At 40.5% G+C, this 15,830-nt stretch overlaps 1 long non-coding RNA gene and 1 pseudogene across 2 annotated transcripts in view; one reads left to right on the forward strand and one right to left on the reverse strand.

The window, feature by feature from the left end:
• LOC148775594 (uncharacterized) overlaps positions 1-15,599 on the forward strand; it is a 41,323-nt gene extending 25,724 nt beyond the window's left edge. For both annotated transcript variants that reach the window (XR_016039040.1, XR_016039039.1), the window contains exon 3: positions 14,893-15,599. This is a non-coding gene — a long non-coding RNA (uncharacterized LOC148775594). The remainder of the gene's footprint in view (positions 1-14,892) is intronic.
• LOC129553583 (olfactory receptor 56B4-like) lies at positions 6,187-13,766 on the reverse strand (annotated as a pseudogene).
• Positions 15,600-15,830: the final 231 nt, after the last annotated feature.

Raw genomic sequence — 15,830 nt, forward strand, 5'->3', positions numbered from 1 at the left:
ACCTACCCATGGCCTTGTCATGTGGTTTAGACTCCTTTTTGCATGATGGCAGGATTTTTAGTAGAAGCATCCAGGGACCAAACATTACAAGAGGCACAGGTGGATGCTGGATGTGTTTTCCTGGCCAGGACTTCTGTCACAGTCTATTAGCTGTAAGTGAATCACTAAGGCCAGCTCAGATTTAAGGTGGTGGGTGGTAATTAGATTCAACTTCTCAATGGGGAATTTCCTGGTTACATTGCAAAAGAGTCTGAGGGATGGAGATGTTGCAGTCATCTTTGTAATATGTCATACCCGGTGAGAAGCTTGATAGGGAATAAAAGGGACAGAAAAATGCTTTACATTCTTATCTTAAGCTTAGTATGAGAAGGACAAAATACTGAATCACTACTATATAATTTGGAATAATACAGAAATATAAAGTTGAAAGTGTCCCTAAAGTTATGAATATAGTAACCAGTCAAGCATATATATTTGATAAAACTTCTAAGTCAAAGAAATGGATATATAGGGAGATCCTCCCTAATAGCTCAGTTGGTATAGAATCCGCCTGCCATGCAGGAGACCACAGTTTGATTCTTGGGTCAGGATGATATGCTGCAGAAGGGATAGACTACCCATTCCAGTATTCTTGGGCTTCCCTTGTGGCTCAGATGGTAAAGAATCACCCTGCAATGTGGGAGACATGTGTTCAATCCCTGGGTTGGGAAGATCCCTCGGAGAAGGGAAAGGCTACCTTCTCCAGTATTCTGACCTGGAGAATTCCATGGACTGTAGAGTCCATGGGGTTGCGAGAGTTGGACACGACTGAGCAATTTTCACTCTTGAAATGGGTCAATTCAGCAAAAATCAGAAGTTAAAAAAAAAAAACCAAGAAAACATAATGAAAATAAATGATGACAAAGGCAACCACAAATATGGAATTATGATAAATGTGGCTAGGTTGAATCTCCCGACTTAAATGGTAAGTCTCTCAGAATAGGTTAAATAATAAAGATGCAGCTAATGCTGTTTTGAAAAGACAGGCCCAAATTAAAATATCAACTGGATATGAAAATGAATGTGTGAGAAGAGATAAATAAGCAATTAAAAATAAAATAGTGTGACAGTATTAAATTTATATAAAGTAAAACAAATGAGTGATATTGTACAGGAGACAAGGACCAAGACCATCCCCATGGAAAAGAAATGCAAAAAAGCAAAATGGCTGTCTGAGGAGGCCTTACAAATAGCTGTGAAAAGAAGAGAAGCGAAAAGTAAAGGAGGAAAGGAAAGATATAAGCATCTGAATGCAGAGTTCCAAAGAATAGCAAGGAGAGATAAGAAAGCCTTCCTCAGCAATCAGTGCAAAGAAACAGAGGAAAACAACAGAACAGGAAAAACAAGAGATCTTTTCAAGAAAATTAGAGATATCAAGGGAACATTTCATGGAAAGATGGGCTCGATAAAGGACAGAAATGGTATGGACCTAACAGAAGCAGAAAATATTAAGAAGAGGTGGCAAGAATACACAGAAGAACTGTACAAAAAAGATCTTCACGACGAAGATAATCACGATGGTGTGATCACTCACCTGGAACCAGACATCTTGGAATGTGAAGTCAAGTGGGCCTTAGAGAGCATCACGGTGAACAAAACTAGTGGAGGTGATGGAATTCCAATTGAGCTATTTCAAATCCTGAAAGATGATGCTGTGAAAGTGCTGCACTCAATATGCCAGCAAATTTGGAAAACTCAGCAATGGCCACAGGACTGGAAAAGGTCAGTCTTCATTCCAATCCCAAAGAAAGGCAATGCCAAAGAATGCTCAAACTACCGCACAATTGCACTCATCTCACATGCTAGTAAAGTCATGCTCAAAATTCTCCAAGCTAGGCTTCAGCAATATGTGAACCGTGAACTCCCAGATGTTCAAGCAGGTTTTAGAAAAGGCAGAGGCACCAGAGATCAAATTGCCAACATCCACTGGATTATGGAGAAAGCAAGAGAGTTCCAGAAAAACATCTATTTCTGCTTCATTGACTATGCCAAGGCCTTTGACTGTGTGGATCACAATAAACTGTGGAAAATTCTGAAAGAGATGGGAATACCAGACAACCTGACCTGCCTCTTGAGAAACCTGTATGCAGGTCAGGAAGCAACAGTTAGAACTGGACATGGAACAACAGACTGGTTCCAAATAGGAAAAGGAGTACGTCAAGGTTGTATATTGTCACCCTGTTTATTTAACTTATATGCAGAGTACATCATGAGGAATGCTGGGCTGGAAGAAGCACAAGCTGGAATCAAGATTGCTGGGAGAAATATCAATAACCTCAGATATGCAGATGACACCACCCTTATGGCAGAAAGTGAAGAGGAACGCAAAAGTCTCTTGATGAAAGTGAAAGAGGAGAGTGAAAAGGTTGGCTTGAAGCTCAACATTCAGAAAACGAAGATCATGGCCTCTGGTCCCATCACTTCATGGGAAATAGATGGGGTAACAGTGGACACAGTGTCAGACTTTATGTTTTTGGGCTCCAAAATCACTGCAGATGCTGGTTGCAGCCAGGAAATTAAAAGACGCTTACTCCTTGGAAGGAAAGTTATGACCAGCCTAGATAGCATATTAAAAAGCAGAGACATTACTTTGCCAACCAAGGTCCGTCTAGTCAAGGCTATGGTTTTTCCCGTGGTCATGTATGGATGTGAGAGTTGAACTGTGAAGAAAGCTGACCACCGAAGAATTGATGCTTTTGAACTGTGGTGCTGGAGAAGACTCTTGAGAGTCCCTTGGACTGCAAGGAGATCCAACCAGTCCATTCTAGAGGAGATCAATCCTGGGTGTTCATTGGAAGGACTTATGCTGAAGCTGAAACTCCAATACTTTGGCCACCTCATGTGACGTGTTGACTCACTGGAAAAGACTCTGATGCTGGGAGCGATTGGGGGTAGGAAGAGACGGGGACGACAGAGAATGAGGTGGCTGGATGGCATCACCGACTCGATGGACATGAGTTTGAGTGAACTCCGGGAGTTGGTGATGGACAGGGAGGCCTGGCGTGCTGTGGTTCATGGGGTTGCGGAGAGTCGGACACGACTGAGCGACTGAACTGAACTGAACACACATGACAAAGAGGAATAGTTCATGAAGATTAAACAGAAGGCACACCTTTTTATATTCATGGTGAAGAGTGCTGAGAGCATAATTAACTGCTCTAATCTCTCTGTTGTGTTAGAAATTTGCTGAGACTCTAGGTCACATATTGGATGTTCATGTATTTTTAAAAGAGTTGAGAGACACATCACCACAGCAGCTGTTGGCAATGGTCTGCAATCTGGGCTGCTACACATAGACTCACACTGTGCAGAACTGCTTTCGATCTGAATCAGTGACCACTGTCTAACAAGAGTGAAGTAGGAATTCCTTTTGGAGGAAGTTTGTAGCCTTTGTTCTTGGGTAGGTTTCTAGGCGTAACTCTTAGGATGGCCTGTCTCAGATGGTGGACTGCCTGCCTGCAGGTCTGCTGTGCTGCCCAGCAGCTACTTCCCTGGTGGGCTGAGCTCACAGTTTTGGATGTTGTTTCAGTCCCAGTGCTGTCTTCCAAGAGGCTGTTTTCCAGGGTGGACTCACATGCATACCTCCTGAGGTCTTTTTCCAGACCGTGGTCTAGAGTATTTTCTTTGATACAAATGATTCAGCAGACCGTGTTATGCTTCTCTGAATCACTGCATCATGGATAAAGTCTTTATTAAGAATCTAGCAGAGGAAATGGCAACCCGCTCTAGTATTCTTTCTGGGAAAATCTCATGGACAGAGGAGCCTGGTGGTCCATGGGGTTGCCAAAAGTTGGACACAACTGAGTGAGTACACACACACATCTTGTACACAGTTCTGTACTAAACTTAGAGAACATACAAAATGATCAAGGATCAGAGTTCTTGAATGTGAAAGTGTGCATTTTTATTAGATGTTCAAAAAATAAAATTAAATTTAAATAATTGGTTATTTGGAGCTACTTTTCTAAGGCATTTCTGAGCCCTCGTCTTCCTTTCCTAGGAAGAAAATTTTGCTACGCAATTTGACCATTTTTTTCCCCATGTGTGTATCGAATCTCAAAGCATGTTTTCTTTATTATCTCTTGATTGTCTGATTGTCACAGCATGCTGTGATTTCCAGCATTTTTTTCTTGGTAAGAGACAAAGGCAGATTACAACCCAGGTCTATTGAGAGCTAAAACTTCTGATTATTATGACTTTTAAGTTAAAGAACTGAAACATGTGAGGTTTCATAAGTTGCTCAAAATCATGCAGAAATTCTGGAACACAGCAAGGCTAAGGGAGAACAGTGTGAAGGTTATGCAATCAAACTTCCAATCTCTTGAATCCCAGCTCTCACACTTGAAAACTACTGGCAGAGGCAAGTTCTATATCCCTACTCCCAGTGCCCCAGTTCCCTTAGCTGTAAACTGAGAATAATATTGTAACAGCCTCATAGTGTCGTTGCATTAGATCAGATGATATATATGTATACATAAATGTAATAGCTAATATGTATGTCTTAATTTTCTGGCCTATAAGAAGAACTTAGCACTTATTATACATTAATTAAAAATAATTTTTCTTATTATTGATGCTATTGAGGTTTTCTGGTACAAAACTTTTCTCTGTCCCTTCTTAATAAACATATACTTAAAACTTTTTCTTGTTACAAAAATTACACAGGAAAAACACAAATATCTAACAGTTCAAGTAAATTTATAGACTCCATTTTCTATGAACAGTTATGTTACAATGAACTTCTCATGAGTAAATTTTTGCTTACATTTAAACTAATTCTTCTGGATATTTTTCTGAAAATAGAATTATGAATAAACAAATTTGAACATTTATGAACATTTGATAAATTTTGTGAAATTTCTTTTTCGTACATTTGGATCAGTTTACAGTCTTACTCACTGTATAAGAGTATCAGTCCCACCCAGGCATAGGGGACAGACAGGGGGACATATCAGGGGAAGGAGGTGGGGGCAAATTGAGAGAGCAGCACTGGAACATCGGAGAAGGCGATGGCGCCCCACTCCATTACTCTTGCCTGGAAAATCCCATGGGTGGAGGAGCCTGGTGGGCTGCAGTCCATGGGGTCACAAACAGTCGGACACAGCTGAGTGACTTCACTTTCACTTTTCTCTTTCATGCATTGGAGAAGGAAATGGCAACCCACTCCAGTGTTCTTGCCTGGAGAATCCCAGGGACGGGGGAGTCTGGTAGGCTGGCGTCTGTGGGGTCGCACAGAGTCAGACATGACTGAAGTGACTTAGCAGCAGCAGCAGCAGCAGCGGCGGTAACACTGGAACATATACATTACCACAGGTAAAATAGATAGCTGGTGGGGAGCTGTTGTATAACACAGGGAGCTCAACCAGGTGCTCTGTGACAACTTACAAGAATGGGATGGGTGGGAGGAGGGAGGGAGGTTCAAGAGGAAAGGGACATATGTATACTTCTGGCTGATTCATGTTGTAAAGCAATTATCCTCCAATTAAAAATAAATTTAAAAAGCGTATAAATCTCAGGGTGGCATCAGTTGTTAGGGACATTACATTTTTCTATTCTTATTTTACACTAATAAGACATTTTATTGTAACGTTCCTATGTATCTTTTGATTAGTGAGACTGACAGTGTTCATTATTTTACTGCCCATTTTTTTCCTAGTAAGAGATAAAGGCAGATTACAACCCAGGTCTATTGAGAGCTAAAACTTCTGTCCTTACCTAACACCTTAATAGCATTCTAAAACTGGAGTTGGACTTTCTTGGTAGTGCAGTGGATATGAATCTACCTGCCAATGTAGGGGACATGGGTTTGGTCCCTGGTCTGGGAAGATTCCATATGCCGAGGAACAACTAAATCCCTATGCCACAACTTCTAAGCTCAAGCTCTAGGGCCCACAAGCCACAGCTAATGAGCCCATGTGCCACAACTACTGAAGCCCACGCAACCTAGAGCTGGGGCTCCACAACAACAGAAGCCATGGCAATGAGAAGCCCATGCAGGGCAATGAAGAATAGCCTCCTCTCACAGCAACTAGAGAAAGCCTGTGTGAAGCAACAAAGACCCAATGTGACAAAAATAAAATTAAAAAATAAAATGAAGTAAAACTGGAGTTAATTGGTCAGCTTGTTTTCATGCAGCCCAAGCAGCCTCTAGATGCTCAGTCTGAGCTCATGCATCCTAAGTGCGTAGATCACGGGGTTGAGTGCAGAGGGATGATGTTGTCTAGCACATTGAGGAGCACAGGGATAATAGGAAGCTTTTTTCTCTGCAAGGTGTGTGATGGATAGCACAATGACACCTGTGTAGAAGAAGAGGATGAGGATGATGTGGGAGCTACAGGTGCTCAGAGCTTTTGACATTACTTCTGGTAATATCAGTCTCAGCATAGAATCAAGGATTAAAGCACAGGAAGAAAAAAACAGAACCATGTCATTCCCTGTCAGGATCCATACTAAGACCAGTTGGTAAAATTTTTTCACAATGATGTCATCACAAGCCAGGTTGGCAACCCCCAAGTTAGAGCATAGGCAGTGGTCAGTTTCATTCCTGGAATAGTAATGTCTCTGGACAGCCAGTATAGGCACTGGGATGGTCAACAGGCTCTTCCTGAGCGCCATGAACCCTTTGGCTTTGACCAAAAATTCTTTAGTGACTATGGAGAGGTATTGAAGGGAGTGAGAGGTGGTGTGTATCTGTCTACTGCCATGCAGAGGAAGATAGTAGATTCCATGCAAATGAAGCAGAAGATGGTACAGATCTGAGCAAAACACTTAGGGAGGTGAATGGCCTTGGCATCAAACCAGAAGATAGCCAAAATTTTAGGCACGATGCTGGTAGCCAGGCTAATGTCCACAGCTGTCAATATGCCCAGAGAAAGGTACATGGACTCATGCAATGAGAGCTCATGTTGGATGGTGATCGTGATGAGGAGATTGGTACCAAAGACTAAAAAGTAGAGCATAGCCAGCGTCAGGGAGATCCTGTGCTGCCAATCACGAATGCCAGGGAGCCCCATCAAGATGAACTGGGAAATCTGGAGGCTGGAACTGTTGGTAACACTGGTAGAAGTATCTTTGGGATAGGTGCCCTATTCTTGGTTGTTGTTCAGTAGCTCAGTCATGTCTGACTCTTTGTGAACCCATGAACTGCAGCATGCCAGTTTCCCTGTCCTTCACCATCTCCTGGAGCTTGCTCAAACTCGGGTCCATTGAGTAAGTGATGCTATTCTTGGTGGCTGTCCATAAAACTGAAATAAGAAAGAGGTTGCATTTGAAAGTTCAGCTGAGGGTCCTGATCAGGGACTGCCACCAATGACACAGTTTCTTGTATTCATGAATGACCCTCAACTTTCTTTTGGCTCTGGGAAATATTCCACAGAGGAGCAATAAAGAAAGCCCAAGTTAATTCTAAACAGAAATGTTTGAATACCTATTTGTTATCACTACTTGTATGTCTACATGGCCAAATATATCAACAAACCAATTATCTGTTATCTAACAGATAACAAATATTAATATTTATTTTACTCCCATTTTTTTGCTTTATATTTAAGAAATTTATATCCTATAAAATAATTTTGTATCTTGCCTTTGTCTCTTAGTAGTATGTCTAAGACATAAAATAGGCAGTAAAACTTTATTGCATGGATGAATAAATGAACCGTAATTTTTCAGTTCAGTTCAGTTCAGTTCAGTCGCTCAGTCGTGTCCGACTCTCCGAGACCCCATGAATCACAGCACGCCAGGCCTCCCTGTCCATCACCAACTCCCGGACTACACTCAAACTCATGTCCATAGAGTCGGTGATGCCATCCAGCCATCTCATTCTCCGTCGTCCCCTTCTCCTCCCGCCCCCAACCTTTCCCAGCATCAGAGTCTTTTCCAGTGAGTCAACTCGCCGCATGAGGTGGCCAAAGTATTGCAGTTTCAGCTTTAGCATCAGTCCCTCCAAAGAACATCCAGGATTGATCTCCTTTAGAATGGACTGGTTGGATCTCCTTGCAGTACAAGGGACTCTCAAGAGTCTTTTCCACACCACAGTTCAAAAGTATCGATTCTTCGGCGATCAGCTTTCTTCACAGTCCAACTCTCACATCCATACATGACCACGGGAAAAACCATTGCCTTGACTAGACGGACCTTGGTTGGCAAAGTAATGTCTCTGCTTTTTAATACACTATCAAGGTTTAAATATTGTTAAAAGCCATGTGAAATCTCAATTCCTGTATTTCTATATTTGGCTCTTTCATATATTACTCAGCAGTATTTTACTTTCCAGATTAGAATTTCAAAAATGATACAAAGGTGATATGTACAAACGGCATATCATGTGTGTGTGCTCAGTCACTCAGTCATGTCTGACTCTTTGCAACCCCATGGACGATAGCCTGCCAGGCTCCTCTGCCCATGAGTTTCTCCAGGCAAGAATACTGGAGTGGGTTGCCATTTCTTCCTCCAGGAGATCTTCCCAAACCAGGGATCGAACCCAAGTCTCCTGTGGCTCCTGCATTGGCAGGCAGAGTCTTTACTATTGAGCTACCTGGGAAAGGCCATAGCCATCTTAAAATTTTACTTGTAATAGTATTTTGATATTCTTAGTGTTACACATGTAGATGGTAAAAAAAGAAAAATCAAATAACATTAAAAAGTAAAACAATGGAAAGTAAGACTCCTATGTTTGGGCCTCCCAAATCCCTTCTCTTTCACCAGAGGCAGCCAGTAATACCAGTTTTTCTAGAGATAGTTTTTGCATCTATAGTTTTTGTATATATTTTCCCATAAAAGACAAAAACAAATGTCAGCATACTAATCATCCTCTTCTTATTGTTTCCTCTTCTTTTCTTTTTTAACTTGTCTCAGAGACCACTGCATATCATGTTATAGATATGCCTCATTGCTAAGTTGCATGATTTTGTACCATGTATATGTCCGAGATCTTAATGAGAACTTTTGAAAGACATTTAATTTTTTCCAGTATTTTCTATGGTAAAACATGATCCAATAAAAGTACTGTTCATATATATTTAAGCATGCTGCTGCTGCTGCTAAGTCGCTTCAGTCGTGTCCAACTCTGTGCGACCCCATAGACGGCAGCCCACCAGGCTCCCCCATCCCTAGGAATCTCCAGGCAAGAACACTGGAGTGGGTTGCCATTGCCTTCTCCAATGCAGAAAGTGAAAAGTGAAATGAAGTCGTTCAGTCGTGTCTGACTCCTAGGGACCCCATGGACTACAGCCTACCAGGTTCCTCCTATATATAAGTTTATCCATAATTTCCACATTACTGGGCGAAATGGACCAAAAAATGATTTCCATTGATAATTGCTAAACTGTCTTTCAAAGAGGTTTTTCTACCCCTTTGTGACAATATGTGCTTTTATATTTTTGACAGACACTGAAATGTTGCTTCATAGATATACAGTAGTACTTTACACATCCATAATTTATGAGTGTCTCTTTCATCACATCCATGCCATAATTAAAAATTTCAATTTAAAAATCTATAGTTTAGAATAAGTAAAAATTGATATTATAATTTTGGTTTACCTTTTTCATTACTGTTTTGTGAACTTTGACTATTTTTTAACTTTGACATTTTAAAAGATTTTTTCCCCCATTTACATACTTAGGTAATTTTCTATTTTGGCTTTATACACAGCCCATCCTTTATGTATATGGCTTTATGTACAACCTATCTGCATCAAGATGCAGAGTACATCATGAGAAACACTGGGCTGGATGAAACACAAGCTGGAATCAAGATTGCCTGGAGAAATATCAATACAGATATACAGATGACACCACCCTTATGGCAGAAAGCAAAGAACCAAATAGCCTCTTGATGAAAGTGAAAGAGGAGAGTGAAAAAGTTGGCTTAAAGCTCAACATTCAGAAAACTAAGATCATGGCATCTAGTCTCATCATTTCACGGCAAATAGATGGGGCAACAGTAGAAAAAGTGACAGACTTTATTTTTTTGGGTTAAAAAATCATTGCAGATGGTGACTGCAGCCATGAAATTAAAAGACGCTTGCTCCTTGGGAGAAAAGTTATGACCAATCTAGACAGCATATTAAAAAGCAGAGATATTACTTTGCCGACAAAGGTCCATCTAGTCAAAGCTATGGTTTTTCCAGTAGTCGTGTATGAATGTAAGATTTGGACCATAAAGAAAACTGAGTTTCCAAAAGTTTCCTTTTGGACCATAAAGAAAATCAGTCCTGAATATTCATTGGAAGGACTGATGCTGAAGCTGAAGCTCTAATACTTTGGCCACCTGATGCGAGGAGCTGACTCATTAGAAAAGACCCTGACACTGGGAAAGATTGAAGGCGGGAGGAGAAGGGGACAACAGAGGATGAGATAGTCAGATGGCATCACTGACTCAATGGACATGAGTTTGAGCAAGCTCTGGGAGATGGTGAAAGACAGGGAAGCCTGGAATGTTGCAGTCCATGGGGTCACAAAGAGTCAGACATGACAGTGACTGAACAACAACAGATAGCTAAATCATTGTTGCAGCACTACTTAGTAAATAAACCTTCCCATTTATTGCAATGCGCTTTTTTTTTTGTCAAATATTAAATTCAAGCATATATTCAAGGATCATTGCATGACCAGTCAGTTTTCTCTGTTTTTAATGCCAGTACTAATTGAATTAGTATATTTACCAAATGATAGAGTAGGAATTTTACTAATAATTTTGGATAATTTTTTCAATTAAAAAAAAAAAGACTGGTCGTATTAAATTGAAACATACAGAGTAATATGGAAGAACTGATTATCTTTATCCCATTGAGTCTTTCCATTCAGAAATTTAATGGAAATTTCTGTCATAAGTGTCATAAGTAGTTTTAGAATTTTTTACCTTATATTTCTCTTTTATCTCTTTATCTTTCCAAATTAGCTATTATTATTTTAAAAACCTTCGGATCATTATTGCTTTCTAAAACATTTCACAAAACATAACTATTTTACACTGCTGCTTTCCAAAGCTACTAATTATCTAAGAGATTCTCTTTGGTATTTTTTTTTTTTTTTTGGCAGGAAGATGCATTGCTAAAATTTTACTGGGATAATTTTAATTAATGTGAGCTCTTATTTATATTTTGCACCTTTTAAACATATTTATAATTTTTTCAACAATATAAATAAACACTGATGGTGAAAATCCCTGTCTAGATCTGGACTTTAAATAGAATGTCGCTGTAGCTCACCACCAGTGTGGTGCTGGTGAATCAGTTCAGTTCACTTCAGTCGCTCAGTCATGTCTGACTCTTTGCGACCCCATGGACTGCAGCACACCAGGCTTCCCTGCCCGTCACCAACTCCTGGAGCTTGTTCAAACTCATGTCCACTGAGTCAGTGATGCCATCCAATCATCTCATCCTATGTCATCCCCTTCTCCTCCCACCTTCACTCTTTCCCAGCATCAGGGTCTTTCCCAATGAGTCAGCTCTTCGCATCAGGTGGCCAAAGTATTAGAGTTTCAGCTTCAGCATCAGTCCTTCCAAAGAATATTTAGGGCTAATTTTCCTTAGGATTGACTGGTTTGATCTCCTTGTAGTCCAAGGGACTCTCAAGAGGCTTCTCCAACAACACAGTTCAAAAGCATCAATTCTTTGACACTCAGCTTTCTTTATGGTCCAACACTCACATCCATACGTGACGACTGGGAAAACCACAGCTTTGACTAGATGGACATTTGTTGGCAAAGTAGTATCTCTGCTTTTTAATATGCTGTCTAGGTTGGTCATAACTTTTCTCCCAAGGAGTAGCGTCTTTTAATTTCATGGCTGCAGTCACCATCTGCAGTGATTTTGGAGCCCAAGAAAATAAAATTTGTCTCTGTTTCCATTGTTTCCCCATCTATTTGACATGAATTGATGAGACCGGCTGCCATGATCTTAGTTTTCTGAATAGTGAGTTTTAAGCCAACTTTTTCACTCTTCTCTTTCACTTTCATCAAAAGTCTCTTTAGTTCTTCCCTTTCTGACGTAAGGGTGATATCATCTGCATATCTGAGGTTATTGATATTTGAATGCTTTTCGGATAAACAGTCTTAACTCGTTTGTTGATTTTATGTCTGTTTCTAATTCTTGATTTGGTTTTTTAAAATCAGAAATGAGTGAATTAAATCACTATCTCTGTTCAGGCTCTTGGATCTGTAATTTAAACAGAATGCTCTCCTGCTTTCACCATCCTTTCAGTGTTTCCTGCATGCCTCTCCTGTGTCAGGCTCCAAGAAGCAGTGGTTCTGGGACTCTTTCCTCTGGTAGGGGTTTCTATTCTTTCTATTAGGTACACTTTCTCACTTGTTTTCCAGACCTCAGGCCTTTGTCTTTATACAGATCTTGAGGGAAAAGAGGGCCAAAATTGTAATGATCAAAGTAAGGAAAAAAAGTGAGAACACGAGAAAGCAGGAAGAAAGAGGCTGGGCAACAAGAACAGAGAGCCTCCGCCTCTCACCCCGGGGCTCCGGGCCACTCCCTGCAGGAGGTCCTGGGGAGATCCTCTGCATATGGAACGGCCTTCTGTTGCTGTTGCTCAGTTGCTCATCATGTCTGACCCTTTGTGACCCCATGGGCTGCAGCACCCCAGGCTTCCCTGTCCTTCACTATCTCTCAGAGATTGCTCAAACTCATGTCCATTGAGTCAGTGGTGCCATCCAACCATCCCAGTGAGTCAGCTCTTCGAATCAGGTGGTGAAATTATTGGAGTTTCAGCTTCAGCTTCAGCATCAGTTCTTCTGATGAATATTCAGGGTTGATTTCCTTTAGTATTGACTGGTTTGATCTCCTTGCTATTCAAGGAGCTCTCAAGAGTCTTCTCCAGCACCTCAGTTCGAAAGAAGCAGTTCTTCGCGGTTCAGCCTTCTTTATGGTTTCTGTTCTATTGGCTACACTCTTGCTTTTGCTGCAAAGAGTACATCCTTTCTGCTCCGCTGGCGCCTGAGTTGTTGCATAGATTGGAACTTGGAGGTGCCCTGGACCCTTTATGTTACTCCTTCGGTCCTCCAAGAAACTCTCTCTAATCTTTTTCTCTGTGTGCATCAAAACTTGATGTTTTCTCACTGCAGCCTGGAAAGGCCTTCAACATATCAAACTCATCTCAGGGAAGAGAAGTACTCAAGCCTCAGTCCCTTGGGAAGCACTATTAGTACTCATTTCTGCTGATGAAGGTTTAGAGAGAGGTGTTTTTCCATCTGTGTGACTCCATCAAGGCCTGCCCCTCCAGCAAGACACAATTTTCTTCACCCTCCATAGGGACCATTTTCCAGCAGGTGTATTCTCTCTGTTTTATGTTTTACTATGCCTTTTCTCAATGGTTTTCTCTCCCATATAAGAGCATATTTATATTTCCTCTCCTAGATACATTCTCCCCCACTCCCAGACCCACTTTACCTTGCTCTGTACCCAGAGAGGGTAAAGCTATTGCCTCTGGATGTTGATAGTGGCTAATAGGAAGCACTGGCAGTTGAGCAGAGGCAGCAAGAAGGACAAGTTGAGGGATTTATCCCTCTGAGTTGCCCCTTACAAATCCACTCACTGTTCTGTAGTGCCTGGGGCCTCTCCTAAGGCCACTGCTCCCATGAGGTGACTTGATGACTCCCTTGACTCTGTCAATAGTGAGCTCTCCATTGTTGTCCAGCCTAGGGAGAGTAATGCCTTTGATGTTACCAGCCCTGGTGTATTTCGCCACCCCTGCTTGTATTTTGACTGTTCTCTTCATTATACTCTCTTCAATCTTTCCTTTTGCATGTATCATCTGTTTCCTGTTAGGACTTTGACTAATATACCTCCTGATCTCAACTTTCTCCCACCCGGCTCCCTTGTCCTAAATCTGCTTCCTCTCTTCTACAAATTCCTAAAGCATTTCTCTCAGTGTGTAGCTCCCAGTTCCTTACCTCTCATACTCTTTCAAATCTACTTGAGATTTATATTCTCCTATCACAAAGAGTTGGACATGACTGAGCGACTGAACTGAACTGAACTGATCTTCCTACTAAACCAAAATGTATCAAATTTTAAAAACTTTTTATTTTGTACTGGTGTGTAGCCAATTAACAATGTTGTGATAGTTTCAGTTGGACTGCAAAGGGACTCAGGTTTGATTCATGGGAAGTAGACAATGAAACAGTCAAGGATACAAGAAGTTTATTAGGGATCAGAACCCATGGAAAACCAGGGAGAAGGAAAGATTGGGTAAACGAAGTAGATTGTGTTGCAGGTGTGAGGGCCTCAGTCAACTGACTCAGAGCGCTGGAGGGGATAGAATAACATCTTTCTCCAAATGACACAAGGATATGAGAGGTTGTTGACACCAGTGGGATATATATGACACTGGAAAGCCAGGATATCATGGATATTTTGATATGGCACTCAACCTAATCTTACAAACTGATACATTCCCACATATTTGTTGATAAAAATACCTAAAGAAGAAGAATCAGATTGATGAACTTAAGCTATATAAACAGTATATATTATAAGGCTATAATAATTAACACAGTGTAGTACAGGAAAAAAAAAGATTATTAAAAAGAAGAGAGAGCGGAAAGATAAACCTACATGTATATGAACACAAAGCAAAGCAGTGTGGGAAAGGGCAGTCTTTTTTTAAAAGGTACAAGGTCTATAGGTTGCCCACAGGCAAACTTGATCCCTAGCGGCATAAAAGTCATTTTGAGAATAAATGTTAAAAACAGTAAAAGCTCTAAATGATAGCATAGAAGAATATATTTATAAACTTGGGATAAATAAAAATTTCTTAAATAGCTCATAAAAAAGGACTAAATGTAAAGGAAATGATTAATAAAATGGATTTTTTTTACCTAAAATTTTTCATTTTTCTTTAGTAAATATTTAGGCATGGATACTCCAATGTTCATTGCAGTACTATTTACAAAAGCCAAGACATGGAAGCAACTTAAATGTCCATCGACAGATGAATGGAAAAAGAAGATGTGGTGCATATATACAATGGAATATTACTCAGCCATAAAGAGAACAAAATAACGCCATTTGCAGTGACATGGATGGACTTACAAATTTTCATACTGAGTGAAGTAAGTCAGAGAAAGACAAATGTCATATGAATCACTTATGTGTGGACTCTAAAAAGGCTACAAATGAACTTATCTACAAAACAGAAATAGAGTTACAAATGTAAAAAATAAACTTATGGTTACCTGGGAGGGGTTGGGGGGATGAATTGAAAGATTGGGATTGACACAAGCAAACTACTGTATATAAAATGAATAATAAGGACCTATGGTATAGCACAGGGAACTCTATTCAATACTCTGTAATGTCCTATATGGAACATTAGAATCTAAAAATAAGTGGATATATATGTATATAACAGATTCACTCTGCTGTACACCTGAAATTAAGACAAGTTGGAAATCACTTATGTTGTTCAGTCACCAATTTATGTCCAATTCTTTGTGACCCCATAGACCCCATGGACCCCACTCCAGGCTTCCCTGTCCCTTTCCTGTCCCTCATTTCCTGGAATTTGCCCAAGTTCAATTATATCCAAATAAAAATATTTAAAAATTCAGGCATGGAGTTGCTGGGTTATGTGGCAAGCATACGTTTAATTTTATTAAAATGCATCCACCAAATTGTTTTCCAAAGTGGTTCTACCATTCTACATTGTTACCAGCAATTTGAGAGTTCCAGTTTCTTTAAATCCTCATCAGCATTTGGTATGTGTGTGTGTGTGTGTGTGTGTTAGTTGCTCAATCATGTTGGACTCTTTGCAACCCCACAGACTGTAGCCCACCAGGCC

This window comes from Moschus berezovskii, chromosome 14 (genome assembly GCF_049115385.1).
Source record: "Moschus berezovskii isolate FMDL1 chromosome 14, NW_MosBer_1.0, whole genome shotgun sequence".
In the NCBI taxonomy this organism is placed as follows: domain Eukaryota; kingdom Metazoa; phylum Chordata; class Mammalia; order Artiodactyla; family Moschidae; genus Moschus; species Moschus berezovskii.